General features: G+C 30.5%; 2 protein-coding genes across 19 annotated transcripts in view; one reads left to right on the plus strand and one right to left on the minus strand.

Moving 5' to 3' along the window:
* LOC143202299 (uncharacterized) overlaps positions 1-8,381 on the minus strand; it is a 32,839-nt gene extending 24,458 nt beyond the window's left edge. Inside the window, exon 1 of the mRNA XM_076413751.1 lies at positions 8,245-8,381. The gene's annotated coding sequence lies outside the window, so the exon portion shown is untranslated. The remainder of the gene's footprint in view (positions 1-8,244) is intronic.
* The window catches only part of LOC143202294 (coiled-coil domain-containing protein AGAP005037), a 526,529-nt gene that overhangs the window by 432,962 nt on the left and 70,038 nt on the right, over positions 1-23,529 (plus strand). The window lies entirely within an intron of this gene.

Genomic DNA, 23,529 nt, shown 5'->3' on the forward strand with positions numbered 1-23,529 from the left:
TGATTTGGGACTTGATTGAATTGAAAAGTCCCCGGCCTGACACATAGATGGCACTACTACAATTAAATCCATATGTTTTTTAGTTAGCTCTAAACTTCAAAATATTCGTGTATAAATTTGACAGCTGTTGGATCGATAGTTTCTGAATTTTAGCATTTTGGGTGAAGCAACTATTGTTATTGTGAAAGAAATGGATCAAAAGGAATTTCGCGTGTTGATAAAATATTGCTTCTTGAAGGGAAATAATACAGCTGAAGCAAAACACACTGTCCCAGGAAAATCAATCATCAAGGATTGGTATGCTAAGTTTAGACGTGGTGAAATTAGCGTCGAAGACGGTGAACACAGTGTACGCCCAAAAGAGTCTGTTACCGAAGAAAACATTTAAAAAATCCACAAAATAATATTGAAGGACCGTAAATTGAAACTGAATGAAATAGCAGACACTCTAAAGATATCAACTGAACGTGTACATCATATCATTCATGAATATTTGGGTATGAGAAAACTCTGTGCAAAGTGGGTGCCGCGCGAGCTCACTTTTGACCAAAAATAACGACGAGTTGATGATTCGGAGCAGTGTTTGAAGATGATCAAGCGTAATAAACTCGAGTTCTTACGTCGATATGTGACAATGGATGAAACATGACTCCATCATTTCACTCCGAAGGCCAATCGACAGTCATCCGAGTGGACTGCACACGATGAACCTGCTCCAAAGCGTGGGAAAACGCAACAGTCGGCTGGCAAGGATATGGCGTCTGTATTTTGGGAATCGCATGGAATAGTTTTCATTGACTACCTTGAAAAAGGAAGCATCATCAACAGCCACTATTACATAGCGTTATTGGACCGTTTGAAGGACGAAATCGGCGAAATACGGCCGCATTTAAAGAAAGAAAAAAATGCAGCTTGACCGAGACAATGAACCGTCTCGAAAATCCATGAACTGAGCTTCGAATTGCTTCCTCATCCACCGTATTATCCAGATATGGCCACCAGCGACTATTTTCTGTTCTCAGATCTCAAAAGAATGCTCGCTGGAAAGAAATTTTCGTCGAATGAAGAGATGATTGACGAAACTGAGTCCTATTTTGAATCAAAGGACAAATCGTACTACAAATGGTATCGAAAAGATGGAGGGTCACTAAAGTTAGTGTGTCAGCCTTGAAAGGAATCATGTTAATAAAAAACTAATGTTTCTAAAAAAATGTGTTTTAGTATTGTAGGCCGGGGACTTTTCAATTAACCTCTTATTACTGTCGTTATTCATATACATACTCTCTATTAGGAGTGACATACTCATTTCAACGCTATTCTAACTTCTTAATACTGAAAACATGGCACTTACTTCAAAACAATACATTTTTTTACTTTAACATCCATGTTTATATTTATTAATACAATCACTATTTGAATCAATACACGAAATTACTATTTACTATTATTTTGGAAATAACAACAGATATTTCATACCCTTTATTACTACTGACTTGTATATCGTCTATGCTTATATTAACCAAAAATGACATGGTTCAGTCGGCACTAATACCATCTATATGATACACTGGATACTTATGGGGAGATGAATTAAGTGATATTTAACAAGACCCTGTATGAACATGAAAAATTCATATAGACATACCAGGAATCAGAACCTAGCTTAATGAAGCAGAATAATTGAAAAATAAAAAATAAATATAAATAATCGGAGATATCAGTAACCTATAGAAACGTATTGAAAAATATTTTAAGGATCTTTTCAAGCAGGTAGTTAGCACAAAAGAAAGACAACAGTTCATCTGTTGAATTAGTATGTTACATTGGTTCCTGAACGTACATCAACCAGCGCATTTATTTCCTCCAGTTAAAAATTCCAGTCAACTAATAATCTTATTTGGAATCTGTGAATGAGAGTGTTTCAACAGAACGAAATCTAATATATTCGACACTAATTAACCTTTGATGATCATCTAAGAATTTACGACACCATTATATCAAAAATTGGCACGTGGCGGGTGTGATCTCGCCGCATATTATTCATAAGTTGGTCATTACTTGGTAGTTTCTTATATAATTACTGTGTAAATATACCAATTAAAGAATTTTGAAACTTAATTACAAAACTGACATCGATATCTTTTACGGGATAACCTACCAATATATTTGAACAATTTTCATGAAATAGTTGAATAACTGTTTCAAGGCTGCAATGATACTGTCTACCAAAATTTTATTGTTCAGTGAAAGTTAATGAATTCATAACACGAACTATTTCGTGATATAAAATTCCTCTATAAAATTAATGTCTTTGCCCAGATAATAAAATGATTTCTCAATGACCAGACGCATTTAATAAGAAAATTTTTATAAGCAATAATATTTTTTTCTACAAATCTAACACACATTATATTACTATATTTTTACAGTCAATTATAATGTTAACAAGAATTGATTTTGACTGAAATCTTAATTAATATTCTACTAAAAAATCGGTTGGCTAATGATGAGTTAATCGTTGCTCTTTTTAGATTTATTCTGCAGCATAGGAAATATTCAATATGGGAAAATGGAATGAAAATTTAAAAGTAACAATAAAAACTGGAGCCTATTTAAAGAATATTCGTAAAGCACACTTCATTCATAGAAAAGGATGTGGTGAATTGTTTCTGCCAGTGCTTTATATTGACAGGTAAATTAAAATTTGGGTATAAATTATGTTACATATTTAATAGATATGATAGATACAAATTTTATTAGCAGTTATATATTATAAATCTATAAGAAAGTGAGAACTTGCTTTTTAAGAGGTTACAAATTAAACATAAACATTATATATATAGCCAAAAATTCCTTTCGTCTTCACGTAACAATATAGTTTTTACAGCATTAAAAGTATAAAATTTTGCAATGAAAAAATCTACTGCAAAAATTAAGGGAATTTCTATGGAATTTATTGAGAATATACCAAATCACTTTCAGAGATTGATTTAAACCATTCAAACATTAATAACGTTTCAAAGATCCAACTTTTATTTCTAAATCTAAATAACAGACATATCTAAATCATTATAACTTGGATATCTGAATGTGTTCAACTGTCCACTGATTGTTGCATCTTCTATCAGTTACCTCATTGCTAATACTAAGTAATAATGACCTCAAGTTTACATCTGTAAATGTGCAGTGATCTGACTATAACACCGTCTCAGAGCCACAGAGAATTCAAAGTAATATTTTCTCTCCTCCACAAGCACCATCTTAGAGACGTTAAAGTTCATTGCAGCTTTATCAATTCGGCTTATTTGATTTCGACACAAACCATATGATGAAGAATGCTGGAAACAACTCAACATCTGTAGTAGAGAATATAATGCTATCATCAGCGAACATCAGATCGGTCAAGGTGCGATTTTTAAAGAGCTTTCTTATAATTATCCCCATTACGCTACAATTCATACCAAACACAAAAAACTGTTAATCAATAAACTATTCTGAAAGATTTAAATCTCACTGTCATTGAAATGCTTCAAAATCAAGAAAATTACATATAAAATAAATGAAAAGAAAAAGAATAAATGTGTATTCAGAGCAAAATAAGTCGATATATCCATCTTATTGCTACTGTCGATGGAAATTGGTATTCTACGCTAGTTCAATGTGAAAAAAGTCCTATCAAATGGGGCATACTAGTAATATAGAAACTCTTAACTCTTTGGAAAATAGCAAATGGTTGTATATCCCAGATCTAACTCTTTCTGACTACTACCACTATTCAATATATGAAGAATGATTTTACTGACAGTTCATAAACTACACATAATAACAGCGGTTGCTGAAAAGGCTTTCGAAGAAAAGAAATATTGCCCTGCAATATTCCTGGATGTCTCACTAGCTTTTGACCGGGTATAACATTCGGGATTAATCTACGAAATGAGCAATTGCTATCGCGGAATTACGATCGACTGCTGGAATCATATCTTTTTGAAAAAAAATTTAGGGTCTTGCATGAAGAGTCATTCTCGATACTTAAACAAATTCCAGCTGTGTAATCACTTGGGACCACTCTTATATCTGCTCTATACTGCAGATATACCAACAACAAAAGAAACAGTATTTGGAACGTTTGCTGACGACACAGTCATAATAACAAAAGATGCATCTCTGTCTAAAGCTATAGAATAAGTACAAGTAGCAGTCAACAAGATCTTCAAATGGACTAGGGACTGGAAAGTACAGGTAAATAGCTCCAAATCTGTCCATGTTAATTTGGCGTTGCGGCGAAACGACAAAAACTTTATTATATCACTTGACGGATGCCCGAATCCTCAAACAGAATCAGCTAATTACCTCGGAATATATCTCGATGATAGGTTAAACTGGAAACTTCATGTTAAACAAAAAGCAGAGCAGATTAGACTCAAAGTCAAGCAACTGTATTGGTTAGTCGGAAGATGCTCTCAACTAGACCTAAATGCAAAGAGCTTGTTTCATCAGTCAATCATAAAGCATATTTAGACCTATGGGGAACAAATATGGGGTTGCACTAAAACAGCGAACCAACTAGTAATTCAAAGCACCTAAAACAAAGTTCTACGATTAATTCCCAATGCTTATCAAATTCAACTTATTATGCAATCAAATGGAAATGTGATGACGAGTTCGCCCTAAAACATGAAATAATGTTGCTAAATCACAGCAACTTGAAAGCATTACAGCTACTAGACAACGCGCGGGAAATCAGAAGAAAGAAACAAACCAAACCACACGAACTTGTTTAGTGTATAAGTGTATTTTTAACTTTAGATTAAGTGGGTTTTTTATTTTAATTTGGGAAATACATACTGATGTATTAATCCCGTACTCGCCTTGCTTGTATGTTAATGCAAGTACAACAGAACAGTAGTAATAAATTAATTTGTAAATTAAGGTTGTACTAAGCATATCTAACGTAAGATGTAATTAAAAAAAATTAAATATTCCATAAACTATCTGAAACGTGGTAAAAATTGATATCTTCCAATGGACAATACTTTGAATATTGTATTCATTCTTATTTATTTCTTAAGTTGTTTAAAACAAGGCGAGAACTTTTGTATACCTCCATTGCTATTGCTAGTATTCCGAAAAAAGGCATCCGTTTCGGAAAGAACAAAAACTACAACAATAGTAATTTGAACTTAATTTTTTTGGCAGGCGTATTGCCGAAACAATAGACAAAAAACACAATAATCAAGTTAACGGTAATGACTTTGAAACATTATCTTTGAAGCTTTAACATCTATTTATCACCTAAGTATAACATTTGTTATGTAGACTGTTGAAATCTTATAATATATTCTCTTATGTGACATAACTAAAAGAACCATATGTTCTTTTATAATAAGGAAGATGAATAAAATATATAAGAAACAATATTTTTACTTATATATTTTTACGCAATAGATATGTAATCGAATACAGCAATTAAAGGTGATTATTAGTGCGTTACAAAATAGTGAAAAGTATCTCCTATACGACTACAAATATTAGTACGACAATATTTACGATATTTATTCATGGTCGTGATAGTAATATCCACCTCATTAATTTAATACCGTTCGGTTACTACCGAGTAAATTTGAGATATTTTTCTATACTTTATTCTTGTTTACCGACAAAGGCGACCGGGAAGACATTAATTCAGCATTTTGTTAAGATGGCGAGCGACATCTCCATCATCTTAATCATCAGCAACGTGATTTATATGACAATTTCTCCTTCACTAGTCTCAGTCTCAACTACAATACAAATCTTTGTTAATATTTCGACATAAACAGATTAAAATTTTTATTTTACTTTTGCTTATTGTATTCATTGCCATTTAGTCGAATAACCAATCTAAACATGCAGGTTGCTTGGTAAAATTGATATTTTACGCGGAAGACACAAAAATTAATTCCGAAAAAACCTGGATGCGACTGTAGTAAATAATTTTGGATAATCTTCTACTCCAGCACAAGCTGACTAGTGACAATAGCAATAATAATTTTAGTCCAATTGTTTATTACTTGCCACTAGGTAATATCAAGTCATACAACATTTTTGTCAAATATTTGCTTCAGAGCAGTATCACCTGATCAAAGCCACATCACGATACTTATTTGTTTTCTAATTTCCAACGGATATTTTATTCAAAAGCCTGCTCTAAAACTAAGCTGATGAATAATGCGAGAATAATAATATAAAAATTGTTAAATAATTCTTATACGGTGATAAAAATATAACCTATACTATAAAAATTAACCAAAATCGTCTTTTGTGTAATTTCAACTGAGTTTCTAAGTTAAATAAAGCCGACAACTTTCATCATATTTTTTTACATGTTAAATGATTTGTTTTTCTTTTACGTCTCCTTAAAAGAATGTCTTCGACCTTCTTTGGATGCCTCTATTATGTTATAAAATCGCCAATACATATGTCAAGATGTCGTTTTCCTTTATATGACTTTATGATAGATGAGAAACAACAGCAACTAGCAAAGCAAACCTGCTCCATTGCACACACACAGTTTTATTGCATAATTTTTCATCATACAGAGACAAATAAAATTATCTACCATATTCGTAACATCCTCTTCTATCTTCAATACCATATTATTAAGTAAAGAATCTGAAAAATGTATTCTGCAATTAGTAGCAGTTTATAATTAAAAATATTGTTAAATTATCACATAAAAAAAGAAATCAATAAATATTGTTGAAAAAATATAGTGAAGAAACATAAGTTCGTTAACTAATAGGATTTTTCTCATAATTCAACTATAATATCATTATTAAATAACATATTTTACATTCAGTACATTTATATATAAAAATTTATTCAAATTAAGAGATATCAATTACCTAAAAAATGTTTTTTATTTCTAAACATGTATTGTCAAATTAGAAAAAAACGTATTTGAAAGAAACAAAATAAGAAAAACTGCTATACGAACATATGTAAGAACTTTTTAATTAAAATTCAATATCAAAATAAGATAAATAAAGATATTTTTTGAAAAATAGTAAGGAACTTTTAATAGTCTAACATATAGCAACTTAAAAGTTAATATGTAACTGTTCAAATATGTTTAATTTAATTTATTTCCATATTAGAATATATTCTTTGTATAATATTGAGAAAAGTTACAAAAAATGATCAAATAAATAAAAAATGTTATTAATATTATTATTAATAATTATAAAACTAAATTATTTTAGATAAATTTGTTATATTTAAAATTAAATGTAAAAAAAAGTTTTATTTGAAAAAATATTAAGATTTTTAAACGTATATTGTCAAAATAGGAGACAAAAATATTTGATAGAACAACGTTTTTAAAAGATGTAATTAAAAAATGTATTAATTATAATTATAAAATAAATTAGTATTACATCGGTATATTGAAATTGTAACAGCTTATTAAATATTATCCGATACGAAAAAAGGATTTTTTATTTTTTGAAAATTAATAAGAAACTTTTGATGGTGTAATATATAATAAGTAGATACAAATTAAAACTAAATGGACATAATTTATTTCAACTTACGCTAATTTATTTTCAGTTTTCATCATTAAGGTAAATATAAATTGTGTAATTGGTAATATAATCGAAATAAAAATAATACGTTTCATTAAAATAGCTCCAATGAATTGAAATTGTCATAATACCAAAAAACCTATCAAAATATATTGGAAAATGAAAGATGAATTAAGCCAAAACTTACGACGTCTGATCTATACCACATGCGTGCCAATTCACCTGATAACACAATATTGGCTTTGAGAACAAAAATATTTGAAGGAAACAAATTAAGAAAAAACTAATTAACTTATTTTAGAGCCGATTTTATTACAAAATAAAGGAGCATTACTGTAGAAGAAAAAGTAAAATTAATTTGAAAACTTTAATAGAGTAACACATAATAACTACAAAACCTAGAAGGAAATGAATGTTCTATTTAATGCAAAACATTAAAACAAAAACTTAAAGAAGTTATAACATGATAATATCAATAATATTCTCATAATTTATTTCAACTTACGCTAATTTATTTTCAGTTTTCATCGTTAAGGTAAATATAAATGGTATAACTGGTAATATAATTGAAATGGAATTAATAAATTTCATTAAAATAAATAAAGTAAATTAAAATTGTCAAAATACCAAAAAAGCTATCAAATTATATTGAAAATGAAAGTGGAATTAAGCCAAAACTTACAACGTTTGATCTCCACCACACGCGTGCCAATTCACCTCATATCATAATATTGACTTTGAGCCAAGATCTTCAATAGCACCATTCAACAGCACTCGACTACCGTCTACACGAACGTCCAGAGCTTGGCGGGTTTCTGCCGTAACTGATCATCGAGCTCTTTTACCGTTTTCCGCGCTTATCGAAAAAACAAAACGCTATCGCGTACAAGAAGCGTGCATTAAACAGACCAGAGACGACACTCACTTGTTAGTAACGGTCACGGCTAGCGTCTCGATGTACGAGTTATTAGTTTCTATACACATTTTAAAGATATTTATCGATTTATTTACTGCAATTTTAGACCTTTTTTTAGATTTTTTATGTTTGAAAATCATTTTCTCTAAAATAATCGCAGATTAATGAAATTTGTAATGTTTATGAAGAATTTTATATTGTCTTTAGTTTTTATAATATTAATTTAATATAAACGTCCGTTTCTTCAGATGTATAGTCGCACAACTTTGTGATTCAAGTCCATGATTTTGCAATTTTAGTATTCAGAGATCAGATCATAAATGGAAATGGACTTACTGAGTGAAAATCGTCTTATGAATAACGGATTTCGTTGTAATTCACATTCCAAGTAATATTCGGCATGCTAATTACGTAGTCGTTTGCCAAATTAAATTATCTCTTATTGTTTCCGAGATATAGGTTATCGAAATTTTACATTTTAAGCTCTGTTTTTCCATATACGCCAAATTTGTAAAATGGTTTTATGAATTATTCATTTCGTTCCAATTCACACTCCAAATAATATTCGGCATTCTAATTACGTAGCCGTTTGCCAAATTTAATTATCTCTTATGGTTTCCATGATATAAGCTACCAAAATTGTAAAATGACCTTTTCTCATATTATTTTATTGGGAACTAGATCAATTAATTAGTCTTATTATTTATCTTATCATTTAAGATAGCAATTTAGTTATTTTCCTTTTCTTTCTTTTATAATGTTCTTTTAGTTGCGTTATCAGAACCATATCTGAGTTACAGCCTGTCGTCTCGTATTCTAGGATTAATATAATCTATTATAAAAAAAGTCCCCAATCTCCTAGGATCCAAGATTTAATAAATTATTTTAATAAATTTAATTATTGCTTGCATGTATTCTGATAATTTTTCGGTCATAGATATCCTGCTGATGTGGATGGCTCTCCAGAGCTAATCTAAAACTAACCTTGAACCTATTTACTCTTGGGTTTGTCATAGTTCACTTTTCTAGCCAGTCACAACACACCACGCCCAACTCTTCAATTTTTACGTGACACTCAATGAAACTACGATGATAAAACTATTCGAAATGGTATTTTCAGTCATTTCATAGATATGGTAGCCATTGTCCCTCATTTTTGATATTTTCAATTGTTTGTAAGAATCTGGAAAGAGTTGATTCATCAACTGCAAATTGTCTGAAAGCCTTTGGGAAGTTTTGTCTGTAATTTTGTGTAATAAGTCTTGCAATTCATTTCATCGAACTTTTTTGGTCCTCCTTTGTGATTTGCATAAAAATCATTACTTGAAAATAATTGAAACCAAAAAGGACATTTAATATCTGACGATGCAGCATCATCATAGATATCCTGCTGATGTGGATGGCTCTCCAGAGCTAATCTAAAACTAACCTTGAACCTATTTACTCTTGGGTTTGTCATAGTTCACTTTGCAAGCCAGTCACAACACAACACGCCCAATTCCTCAATTTTTACGTGACACTCAATGAAACTGCGATGATAAAACTATTCGAAATGGTATTTTCAGTCAATTCATAGATATGGTAGCCATTGTCCCTCATTTTTCATATTTTCAATTGTTTGTAAGACTCTGCAAAGAGTTGATTCATCAACTGCAAGTTGTCTAAAAGCCTTTGGGAAGTTTTGTCTGTAATTTTGTGTAATAAGTCTTGCAATTCATTTCATGGAACTTTTTTATTTGACGAAGCAGCATCAACATAAGTTGTTTCGAAAAACGCTTGATGGGCTTCGGCAGCAAATTTATTCAAATAAAATAACAAAAGGATTCGATCTCAAGAATGGCAATTTGAGCATTCCATATCTGAATAGCCTCTGTATAAAATAAATAACTCAAGAATATTAAATGGAAAATAATTATTTTATGTAGAGAAATGTCAAAACCATCGAGTTAGAAATATAGATGGCGGTATAATATCTAACACTTCCCAATAGTGTTTTTTAATATTATGTTTTGAGCTCCTTTTTGGAAACTAGAATTTATAGGGTTATTTATAAAGTCTAAGACCACTGTATTGGCTGGATTTTTTCCATTATATTAAACCCTACCCTACTAAATCAGCTAGCCTCATTAATTTTTGTATTATTTAAATTTTAATTTATTTATATTATTCAAATGTAATGTGCGTATGTTTTTACATGTTTTTGGAGCATTTAGTCGAGCGTTGGCATGCATGAAGAATAACATTGTTACATCTTTGCTCGAATGTCGGCGATTTTCGACCAGTGATCGGCTCAATTTTGTTGAACAATGAGCGGTGGTCGATAACGATACTCAGTGATCATCCTGAGGTTTCATCGAATAATATCTTCAAACGCTGACCTTCAATTTGCTTTGGCTATCCAGAACGCTTTTCGACTTCGGTGTCAAAATTACCACTTTTAAGACGTCGAAACCAACATTCACGTATTCGATCGATGGAGCATGGTTCCGCAAATGAGATGTACTCGGTATAAAATCACTTTGACTACGAAGTTTCTGTGAAATTTCAACATTGTTAAAAAATAAAACCACGGAGTAAGACGGAATAAGGAGGAAGGAGTTAGTCGAACGGAGTAAGTCCGGGGTGTACGGCGAAATTTCTGGAATGAAAACAATGAAATTTTTTCGAATCCTGGCACGTACTTTATGTAGTAGCAAAATTTCCCATGAGCCTGAGCTGAATTTTTCATTTTCGGAAAACTATGACGAAAATCACCTTCTAGAATCTCAATAAATACAACAATATTTAATTGAATTAACGAGCTATAATTATTTTTAAACTCTAACAAATAGTAAGCATTCCCATTGTTGTTACATTTGTATTTATCTGAAGTGCTTTCAGATAAATATCTTATTGATTAATTGACTGCTGTACTGGATATTGGATTTACCCAATACAGGTTCAATATTCTTGTCGAATCTATTATGAATTTCTCCCAACATCACAATACCAATTTAAAAATGAAAAGAAAACGGAAAAAAGGAAAAAAATCCGAACCGTTTAGAAAAATAATTCAACAAAACATATATATTTTTATAATTGTTCAAAATGACCAAAATTTAAATATATGTTTAGAAAACAAAGGCTCATTTATTAACAATAAAAATGTGATTAACTCTGAGTTCTAATTACGTTATTTAAACAAAAACAATATGTACCAAAATTAGTATAATTTATAAACCATTTAATATTGTAGAAATTTGAATACTGCTTTTATTTTAATAGGAAGAAACTGTTTCACTTCACATATGGGTTACAAAAGTTGTCTCGCTTTCTTTTCAAACGTTAATTTTTGCTTCAATCGACAACCTTCAACGTCAGCGTTATTTTTATATTTTGCACAATTAACTAATATTTCTCAATTAAATCCGACAATTGTAGGCTTTCAGTTATCCAAAGACACCTAATTGCTTAAATTTTTGTTCCACTTAATTATGTTGATATCTAAAAATTGCACAATATATATATATATATTAGTGATTTTGTTATTTTGGATGTATGTTTGAGATGTTGATATATCTTGATCGAAATGCTGAAGTATCTTAACCTTAGGTAAACTTTCTTTAGCATCAGCTATCTCTATACTTTTAAAAATTAACCTTTTTTCGAAACCATCCATGATACTTTCAGTTTTTATAATTGACCCAAATCCCTGGTCAGAAAACTGACTATAGTAACTCTTAGTTAACATCTCACACACTTTGCTTCATCTCACCTACACAAATTTAAAGTTATGTTCATTCTAACACAACACCTGTTTCTACTAGTTGAAATACTTCTATGAAAGTAGTATTCAGCTATCGGCTAAGAACAGATTTTTTACATCAAAATATTTTCAGATAATTGGTCGATGGATCTGTTTTCCTAGATCCCACAGGTTTTGGTAGAGTAACTACAGAATTTCATTGTTAAAGTAGTTGTATTTTTTGTAAATATTTTGCTTATTTATGTTATTAAATTTATCTATAATTTATTTTAGATTCATAAATAAATTTACTTATACATTATGGATATTATACATAATACGTTACATTGATATGTAGAATACAACAAATTGCATTATTTGTGACTATATATTTCAAGAACAAGTCGATGATCGATATTTTCGCAAAAGTTCAGATCTAAAATATGTTGTAAGACAAATAGAACATCAATCAAATCTTCAAATTCTGAATTCTACTGTTAGATACTAGTAATACACCACAAACTTACTTAACCAGATGACCACTGAGCCAGAAAAATAAAAGTTTCTTTCCTTTTTACATCAGTAGTGTGTGAAAAATTAGTGTACTTGTCATATCGTCATAACTAATTGTCCAACCACTTTCCAAAGACCAATTTTCAAACGAATGTTGTCCAATGAATACTTCCAAAACACAATTACTGATGAAGAGTTCTATATTTATCAGAAGCACGTTACACCATCCCGATGGAGTCAATGTTAATCCAAGTCTAAATCGTTAAGTTAAACACATTTCTTGTATCTACTTTTAACACTTGCTTGTCTTCGCAAAACGACGAAGATTTTTTTTAATATCTTAATTTTTACCCCTTCCAATTTTTTATAAAATGGTAAAAAACAAAATATATGCTCTCGGATACAGAGATATAAAAAGAAGATTCATACTGCCAAATAAAACATTTATATACAACTTTAGATAAATGTCATTTATGTCGGAAAGAGAGGCAGGACGGGCAGCGCAACTCAGATAATCTACATTAAACCTCTTCTATCTCTTAAAGCTGCTTCAGTTCGAATGGCAATGCCTATGCACCATGATTAATTTTCAAAATTGACAAACCCCTTTCTTTAAAAACGGTAACAACTATATAACTACCCATTTCAATTGTTCGCTTTCCAGTACCTATAAAGTTTAGAGCAAGCAACAGTCCTTATTAAAGATTTCGATGATTCAATAATGTTTTTACTGTCGGAGTATGTATGTAGTTTATTACCAGATATTTTTATGTTTATTATTAGATCATTTCTTGCCATGTTGCAGTTCAACAGTGGGGACTTCACGAAATATGACCGTTACATATGAATCGTTGTAATACAAGAGGATTCTGGTCTATTTCTGATCTTTTTTGCAACAATACGTAATTCATTTGCCGCCGGTAGACATCTACAGTAACAATTTCACTCAGTTTTAGCAGCTCGTATTACCCTATGCCTTGCACCTACTACACTAGACTATTAATTTGCTGCCGATGTAAGTGGGTCTCATAGATTAATCCTTGATATTTTTCGGTTTGAACTGTTACAGTACCCCACATAAAACTATACTTTTTGCGTAACAAGCAATGAAACCATTGATTCAGCAACTTCTAAGCTGTCTTAAAGTTCTTTGAAAAAACAGCCAAGTTTCTACATCGCAAAACTCATTGTAACTCCGATAATCATTTTGAAACATTCTCCTGTAAATATATTTTAAAACTATACATTTTGAATTTAAGATGAATTTTATTTCAAGGAATTTTTCAACTTTCTATACCTAAACATCGGTTACCTTTTCCATACCAGTCAATCATCTCAGTCAAATATTGATTTTTTTGATTTTGATTGATTGAATTTTTTAATGTTTAATTATCAAAAGGGCCGTGATACTAGATAATTTACTCAAGGGAAATACCGACAACGCGAATTTAAGCAGAAGAAGTAAATATGAAATATATACGAAATATATTTATAATATTTGGCAACTAAAAGCTAAATAATGAAGATAAGCATTTCTGATTTATTGCAAATTTATTGATTTCATCACTAGACCGATCCTATTTATTGTTATAATTAAATCAAGTTACTTTCAGACTCACGTAACGACTTAATATAAACTTAACTTGCAATTTTTGATCGATAAATGTTAAGCGGTCGACGAATAAATGCAAATATCTGAGTGATTATCGAGATATATCGCGTTTCCATACTTGCGATTCTACTATCTAGTAGGCTTTTCTCTTTGTTGTTTTGTTTCTGCGGACAAGTCTAGGAGATTCCACTGATATAAATGAAGGGAAATGAAATAGAAAGGAAAAGGAATTAGTTTCGCCATTTTTACACTCACACTTAATATGTTGGAGAACTTTTACTATTTAACTAACTATCTCGAAGCTTTTTTTGGTAATGCTTCCGAGCAGGGTTAACGACTAACAATGACATTAAAAATAATTAACAATATGTACGTTATCACCCATAATATATCAAATAATATAATTATTATCAAATAAAAAATCAATTACAAGAAACGAACATGAAGTTTTATCAAAATATTATCGACACTTTACCTTTAACTTTTCTTTTACTAATAAAAGCCCATCCGTTGCTATACTTCAAATCGATATTCTTTATTTCCTGTATTCTGATTATCTTGCATTGCAATCAAGATGTTTTTTTACTTTGATATGTTTCTTTAATCATCAACGTCTGCGCCTTTGATAATTAATTTGAAATAGTATACAAATAATTACATGTTAAAAATGGTTTTTTTTGCAATTTTCATACTTCTTTATATTTTAACCGATTGCGAAAAGGGAGGAGGCTCTATGTTCGGCTGAATATTTATTTTAATGTATGTTCGCCGATTTGCTCAGTCACAAAAAAACCTCCAACTTCATCTTAACAAAGTCGAATTGTGGTTGAAAACGTGGCGTATCAAACCAAATGAGACAAAATCTACCCATATGACATTCACCCTTTGCAGAAGAACATGTCCCTCAGTAAAATTGAATAATCATGCACTTCCGCAAGCAGACAGCGTTAAATATCTGGGAATGCATTTTGATCGACGTCTGACTTGGAAAAAACATATAATGACAAAACGCAAACAGCTTGGACTTAAACTAAACGAAATGTATTGGCTAATAGGGCGTAAACCTAAATTATCATTAGATAATAAGGTTTTGCTATATAAGTCAATACTTATGCCCATCTGGACCTATGGTATTTAAGTGTGGGGTACTACTAGCAAATCTAACATAGATATCCTCCAGAGGTTCCAGAATAAAGTGTTGCGAGTCATCGTCGATGCTCCATATTACGTGTCCAACAAACTGATTCAACGCGCTATCCCCATACAACCCATAACGAGTGTGATTCAAAGTGCTACTGCGAAGTACTCGGAAAGACTATTAGTGTATCCTAATGCAGTCGCCAAAAAGTTAAATGTGCGCGATGACAGTGAAGTGCGTAGGCTCAAACGCAAACTACCATACGAACTGGTTAATAGACACATAGAGTGAAATTTAATAATTTCTAGAATACGTTAGAATAGTCATTAGAATAAGTTAGGATAGACATTAAAATAAGTTAGAATAGTATCTAGAATAAGATTTACATTATAAATTTTACAGCAAATCACTTACTGAAGTGATCTTCTACATGTTAGGATGGTTATATTATATAACAGAAATCAAACAATAATACTTATTGCCCACGGGCAGATTGTTGACGCTCCAAGAGATTAATAAAATTAAAAAATTAGAAAATGTTCGCCGATTTCTCTGTCAATTGCGGACCGATTTTCAAAATTATTTTTTAATTCTAAAGACTGCACTTCCGAGGTGGTCCCATTGGAACCAAATCAGTATCTCTGGGGGAGGGGGCGAAAATCGAGGGTAACGTTCAAATTTCACGTACAAAGTTTTCAGATATGTTTTATCTAAAATAATCAAATATTTGGGTATAATGTTATGCTGAGATGATATGGGGGAAAATCAGCTTGCTTTTTAAGTGCTAACTATAGCACATGAGGCCTCGTAGAAATATCGTAGACAACTACTTTTATACGATACGAAAACTTTTTGGGAGAGTTAGAGTTTGCCAACTCAGTAGAGGTTATACTACAGGCCATTTCAAAAGAATATATAAATTAAATCTTAGAGAGATTGAACAACGTTTTTAACATGTCCATTGGCAGAAAAAAATCGACTTTTATAAGACGACCACGGCCACAAGTTTCTGGAAGTGATTGATGAGCAGCAGGTTTTTTCAAATTTGGCAACATAAGTAAAGAATGTCGAAAATACAATTTTGAGCGTTTCAACATCTGTTTACATTCAATAATTCAATCAATACCAAAAACATTTACAATTCACTAATATATATTGTTAATCAAAATGCATGCAAGTACTTTATATAGGCTCCTTTTTCTATGGTTTTCTTGTCTCTTATTGGTTAATTGAATAATGGGACAACCATTATGCGCTTGTATTTTTGAATCCCGGTCGAAGGTTCCAATCCCAATGAACGTTTTTGGTTAATACAGTTGATGAGAAATGATAACTTGTCATTATTAATCATTTTGAATAGAAGCAGAAACATACAGTTATTATATACACAATTATACTTCAACAAAGACACATTTAGCAGAAAATTAATATATTTTGTACTGATGAACAAATGCAGATTTCAGTATATATATAACCATCTATTTAGATGACTAGGATTTGAGCTTTTCGCAACATAAAAAGAACTAACTTAACCAACAGTAAATGCATTAAAAAACATCATTTATATGCCTTAGAAAAAAAAGAAAATATAGCACATAAATCTAACAAAAATGACAGTATAGAAAAATGTAACATATTGCTTCAAAGACAAAGATATATGATAGCCAGCACTATTATATTATGTTATGAGTGTGTTTATATTGCGTTTTAATGAACAGCGAATTATTTATTTGCAAAATTCTTTCGGTCTTATGAATAATTCAAAAATGAACCTAAGATTTCTCGAAGGATGTTCCGATGTGCTTCACTGGAATTCATTTATCGTCAGGGAGAAATGCAATCAACAGCAATAGACGATATTTTATTTACTTTCCTTTAGTTAAAGATCATGCTAAGATATAAATATATGTTAATATATATATATATATATATATATACATGTAATCATTTAATTAATTAAAATAATCTAGGAATATATTTTTACATCATATGATGGCTATGCGTATTACTAATTTGCGTAACACTTTCAGTCTTATAAATAATTCAAAAGATGAACTCAAAATTGGATTACTTTTTATACCGATTATGTCACTAGTATCCATCTATTAGCAACTAAAAACTTATTAAACAGCGATAGTTATATATTTTATACTAATTCAACGATTAAATCGATCTAAACAAATTAATGTATTTTTATTTTTCGCTGATAAAATAGCTCTTTCTCCTAATCAAACATGGTTTTTAAATTGGCGCCAATATCTGAGACCACTTATGTCCGATTAAGTGCTTCGATTGCTCGTTTGTGCGTCATCGTATACTAATCCCAAATTATTATTTCACAATTCTGTAACACTTTTGCCATTGCTGATGTTTTAGTGAAATTACAAGACGGTTTAGCTACAGTTTTCAAATTCAATACCACAACTTGGTGTTCAGTCCCTCAGAAGTCAATTTTTAAAATAGAGTCAATCTGTCAATATTTTATCAATTGTCGTCTACAACGTGGGACTATTATTTTCAATAAATATTTTCACTATTTCTGCTCGTTCTTGTGCTTATTTATTCACAATAAAAATGTCTGCACAACACAATGGTTAAAGCGAAATTGAGCTAAAATGCACATAGCCAAGATGACACGCCAGCAAAATGGTAGCTGGACTTTTGCCCCACCTATTATGGTACTGTCTTCCAAAATCATAAGCTGTACAAACCTTGCCCTCACAATACAATAAATACAACAAAAAATCTTTATCTTTATTTATATAGATTAGTGAATATAATTATTCAAAAAATTAATTATAATTACTAAACTCATAATATACAGAAATTCCTCTGCCAAGGATTCACTGAACATAATATTAAATATCTCTAAAGTTCATAACTTGGTATTTTTCAAGCTGTAACCAAACCAGAATATGGCGGATAGGCCTTAGAGGCAAATCCAATATTGATAGTGGAATTATGGTTTTGACTTTTAGCCTGACATGTACCGATATTAAAACACAAACACTTGAGGCGTTTCAAATACCATTTTCGTTCAATTTTTACCTTTGTTTCCGTATGATATTAACTAGAGCGTAAAATACGTTCCTTTTTTGTTCGTAGTTTAATAAAAGTTTTGCAAAACTATACATGGTTAAGCGGTAAATTAATGGAAAATACATTTCTGTAGAAATTGATTTTATGAAATAATTGGCCAAAACTACATCTAATATGTGTAAATATTTCATTGTTGGTTTTCGCTAATTATTTCCAATTCTATTAATGTTATTTTAATAAGATAGTTTAGAATTGTAATTGGGAACTATAGGGACTACCAACGAATTAGTTTAGTTCATGTTTAATAAAATATTATGTGGCAGCTCAAGGTTATATGACGGAAGAATGCTTTATCTTTTGAGACTTTAACAGGTCAATTGAAAAGTCGCCGGCCTGACACATAGATGGCCCTGCAAGAATTAAATCCATATGTTTTTTAGTTAGCTCTAACCCTAAAAAGATGCGTGTATAAGTTTGACAGCTCTCGGATCATTAGTTTATGAATTACAGCATTTTGAGTGAAGCAACTTTTGTCATTGTGAAAACTAACATAATGGTTTGAAAGGAATTTCGGGTGTTAATGAAATATTGCTTTTGGAAGGGAAAAAATACAGTTGAAGCAAAAACTTGGCTTGATGCCGAGTTTCCGGATACTGCCCCAGGAAAATCAATCATCAAGGATTACAAGGCATACATAGGATCGATTCGATTTTAAATCAACGGTTTCGACACAAAACCGAAATAAAAAAACATTATACTGTTTGAAATATTTATAAAAATGAATATTTAAAAAATGAAAAATGTCGGCAAAACTGGTAAATACCATTGGCCAACTAAATATCTAACAGACGATTGGGGACACCATTAATTGGAGCTTCAAAAAGTTAGCTATTAAAATATTTCAACTAATATCACTGTCATGTGGTTTTTTTTTAATTAACGGAAAGTTTAATAACAAATGTCAAAGAAATGCTATAAATTATATGAATGGGCTTAATAAAGAAACTGATGATAAGGCAATAACTTGGCAGTAGTAATTTTTAATAATAATCTCTATTCTATCTCGGTGATTACTATTTGTCCCTATACAGAAACAATAAAATGTCAATTTAATATTTTTTTAAATTATTTTTAAAGAAATAGTATTGTAGGAATGTTCGTCTGGTCGGTCGGTTGGAATGTGAGTCTGTTGATGCGATTGTTTGTCCGAACACTCACTGCTATTTTGTGGAAGAAATTCGCGCAAGAACTGAAAACACTAGTTGATGAAATACTTGTTTATGTCAGTTTAAATTGACATATGTGATCGACGGGAGAATTGACAGGATATTAAGTTAGTTAGAGGAAGTACTGTACCGCTGTGGAAGTGGTACTGTTACAAGGGGGTAGAGAAAAGAAAAGAGCGAGAGGTCGTCGTGGTGGTCTTTTATATCCGGGAACCGCACGGTACTAATCCAGCGGCTTTGTCAACCTTTGAACTTGCTGTGGGTGAATGTGTGGTGGTCTAAAGAGTCGTAGCGGTCGCTAGAGTATATTACAAGAAATGAGTCAAAGCACAGATGTAAAATGTAATAATAGCCAATTAAATGATGATGGCAGCTACAAATAGTAGCAGTGTTATTTTGGAGGCTCTTGTAGAACAATTATATACTTCGATCAGAAATTATATACTTTGAAACAAAGGTAATAACGATACAAAAATGTAATTGGTGTATAAATATGTTTCCGTCATTATTAAACAAAATGTGTCCTATCTTGTAATAAATTATGTCAAAATTGTTCATAAGGCGTCATATTTTAAGATTGAACTTCTGCAAACGATATAGCATTTTAGGAAAATCTATTTAATTTGAATATTTTTGTAGTTAATTATTATTTTTTATTATTATTTAATTAATACATTGTTACTAGTCGTTTCCGTCTAACCAACAATTTGTCTTTTTGATAACTTATATCTAAGTATAAAACTAAGAGGACCCAGTCTCAGTCTTTGGTGAAATAATGTTTATACATGTCACTGCTGATTTTTTTAATATATGCACCTCACTACACAACACTACACAATATCAGATGGTTTGATTCTTTTAAGTCTGTGTCCTGTTCTGGTGGTATCCAAAAGTTGCATTATTTCAATGTTCGTATGAGAACGGAGTCTTTCCTCATGCCCCCTTACAATTCTCTTCATTTCTTGACTGACTGTGGGTATATGAAGGTCTCGATGTAGGTAATCAGTCCTATAGTATTTGGGTACACCCACAGTAGCTCTCAGGACTTTGTCCTGAAAAATTTGTATTTTATTTATGTTACTCTTTGCAGAACATCCCCATAATTGAACTTCGTATGTCCATATACGTTTCAATATTTGCTTATATAATAGCAATTTATTATGTACTGATAATTGTGATTTTCTTCCAATTAGCCAGTACATTTTCATATATTATTTTGTAGTTAATAATCATCATTTGTAGAACTATGCGCTAAGATTGACAGTGAAAATGTAAAAATTGAATTGAAAGAGCAAAAAGCAAGACAATAAGTCAAAGAAATTTAAAGTAAGATTTTTTCAAAATATTTTAGCGAATTCAACACCCAACATATAATCTCATATAACTTGCAAAAAGGTGAAAATTCAGAACTATACACAATTATTTTAAGGCAAGAAAACGTATTACCGAGTAAAGAAAAGCTTGTCAGTTATTAGTCTGATCTTAAAAATATAATAACCCAATAACTAATATACAGTTTAGAGAAAATAAATATTAACCAGGTAAATAAGTTTAATTTAAATTAAGTACGTTTTTTCACACAGCATTGTCAGGAACATCTAGTATTTTATTATTTACTAAGATAAAATATTATTTTTTATCAATATTTCTTAAGATATAAAATAAATTGTAATTAGATTAGGCCAAATTAAATTTTAAATTTTATTTTTATACTTTAGTTTTTATTTTATTAAATTTATTTTCAAAACTCTCTATTACTTCATATGGATCCAGCATACAACGCTTTTAATAAACTACATTTTTGGTTGGTAAATTATTGTGTTATTAATTATAACATCATCAATTTTCGTCGAATATATGTTCTAATAATAAAGAAACATCAATATTACTTTTTAAAGAAACCCGTACAATTAACCTCATAATTTAATTAGTTTCGAGTAAGTATTTCATTACTACGCAACATCATCGCTAAGATATTCAATATTCCAATTTGGTGAAGAGTGAAGTAATTGGATATTTTTTGCCCAGTCAAAAGCTCGACAGCATATGTATACTAATTAATCTTTTAACACTTCTCAATTGAAAAAAAAAAGAATGTTTCGTATCCGTTAGCTCTCTATATCTGGGTTAGGTTGTCTATGAAATATGATTTTTTAAGTGAAGTTAAAAGTCACTTTTACTACGTACACCCACCGTTCACAATGAACAGTGTCGGTCTTGGTCAATTGCTGTTAAATAATAGATTGTGATTGATAATTTACGCACGATTCCACTTCTGTTATGTTAATATTGTTAAAATATTTAAATAAAAAAAGTAGAAATCTCTATGAATATGTATTAATGAGATATCAAGTTATATAAAAAAGTGATTCCGATTTTAAATAAATTATTTAACACACTCATGAACATGTTGTTTCCTAAATAGCATAATGGTTAGAAAGTTCTTTTTTTTTAAGTAAAGGATACTATGAATCCTTTAAAGAGTATTATTGCTTAACATATATTCGAACAAACGCTAAAACTGTGATTTTATTTTCATTCTATTAAATTAATATTACATTAATTGTTGTTATCTCAATTTACACCAGCTGTTTAGAAATATCAGAAGTATTAAGCTTGAACGCTATTAATCTATTCCTGCGCAGCATCATCAATGGATGAAACTCTTGGTTTTGCTTTGTTCCTTTGTGTATTTTTTGCTCTGAATCTGTAGTTATTTGAGCGGCAATGATATAATTGTGTTTTTTGCAGGTTGTCAAATCCCTGTTTTAATTATGGTCATTATCTCTAAGAACTGCTTTTTGATATCGGCACAACTTATAAATTTTGCACCAATTTGCGTTTGAAGATAGAACAGAACTGACATGTCGATAAAAAACGCATTAACCCGTTTATAATGCTATAACGGCCATTGTTCTGATAAGTGCTTGCTATAAATATATAATTCTAGTGTATATTCGGACACTACCACTTCATAAATATATGGTCACTTATCGGGAAAATGTTCACGAAAACTATGCAGATAAGAATTTTCAAAGAAATAGGGATTAAACAATGCGAGAAGAGCAAAAAGATTTATATCAAATCAGGATTATATAAATACACTATTGATTTTCGTTCTGTTGTTCCATCTGTATGAACATCTTAGCTTACTGTACCATAAATATATCAAATATTGCTATCTATTAGTAACTAATCTACATCTGACACTCTACGCTGACTAATGTTAACAAGGATCGAGTAGTTTAATCAAGGTCTTAATTATTCAAAAAAGAACCTTTTTGCGCATTTCTTAAATTGTAATTAAAATAATGTTGATAGTATTTCTGAAGATATCAACTTAACAATTCTAAATTATGGAAAGAAATAATTACTATCTGTATTATGGCAAATGAACATTATTTCCAATTGACATCTTTATAATTCAACATTCAAACCTACCTCTACTGGAGGATAGTGTCATGACCACACAGAGAGCAGGAATATTTACTGACAACACGGCCATTATGGCAAAAGATATATCTCGTTCTAGAGTTTTAGAAAATGGAAAAGATAACTTACTTTTCTAAAACGGTCCATATTAATGTTATGTTGCGTCCAGAAGAATACCCAGTTCATCAAGCAGAATCATTAAAAACCATCTCCAAATCAAAGACTTTCGATGGTAAATTAAATTGGAAAAAACATGTTAAGCAAAAATCCCAACATATCAGATTCAAGGTTAAACAACTGTACTAGTTAGTCTAAAATCAAAGAGATCGATTTGTTAGCCAATATTAAAACCTATTCGGACTTATAG

Source organism: Rhynchophorus ferrugineus, unplaced genomic scaffold, assembly GCF_030347505.1.
Source record: "Rhynchophorus ferrugineus isolate W39M unplaced genomic scaffold, kcgeb_rfMv2 rfM9, whole genome shotgun sequence".
NCBI lineage: Eukaryota > Metazoa > Arthropoda > Insecta > Coleoptera > Curculionidae > Rhynchophorus > Rhynchophorus ferrugineus.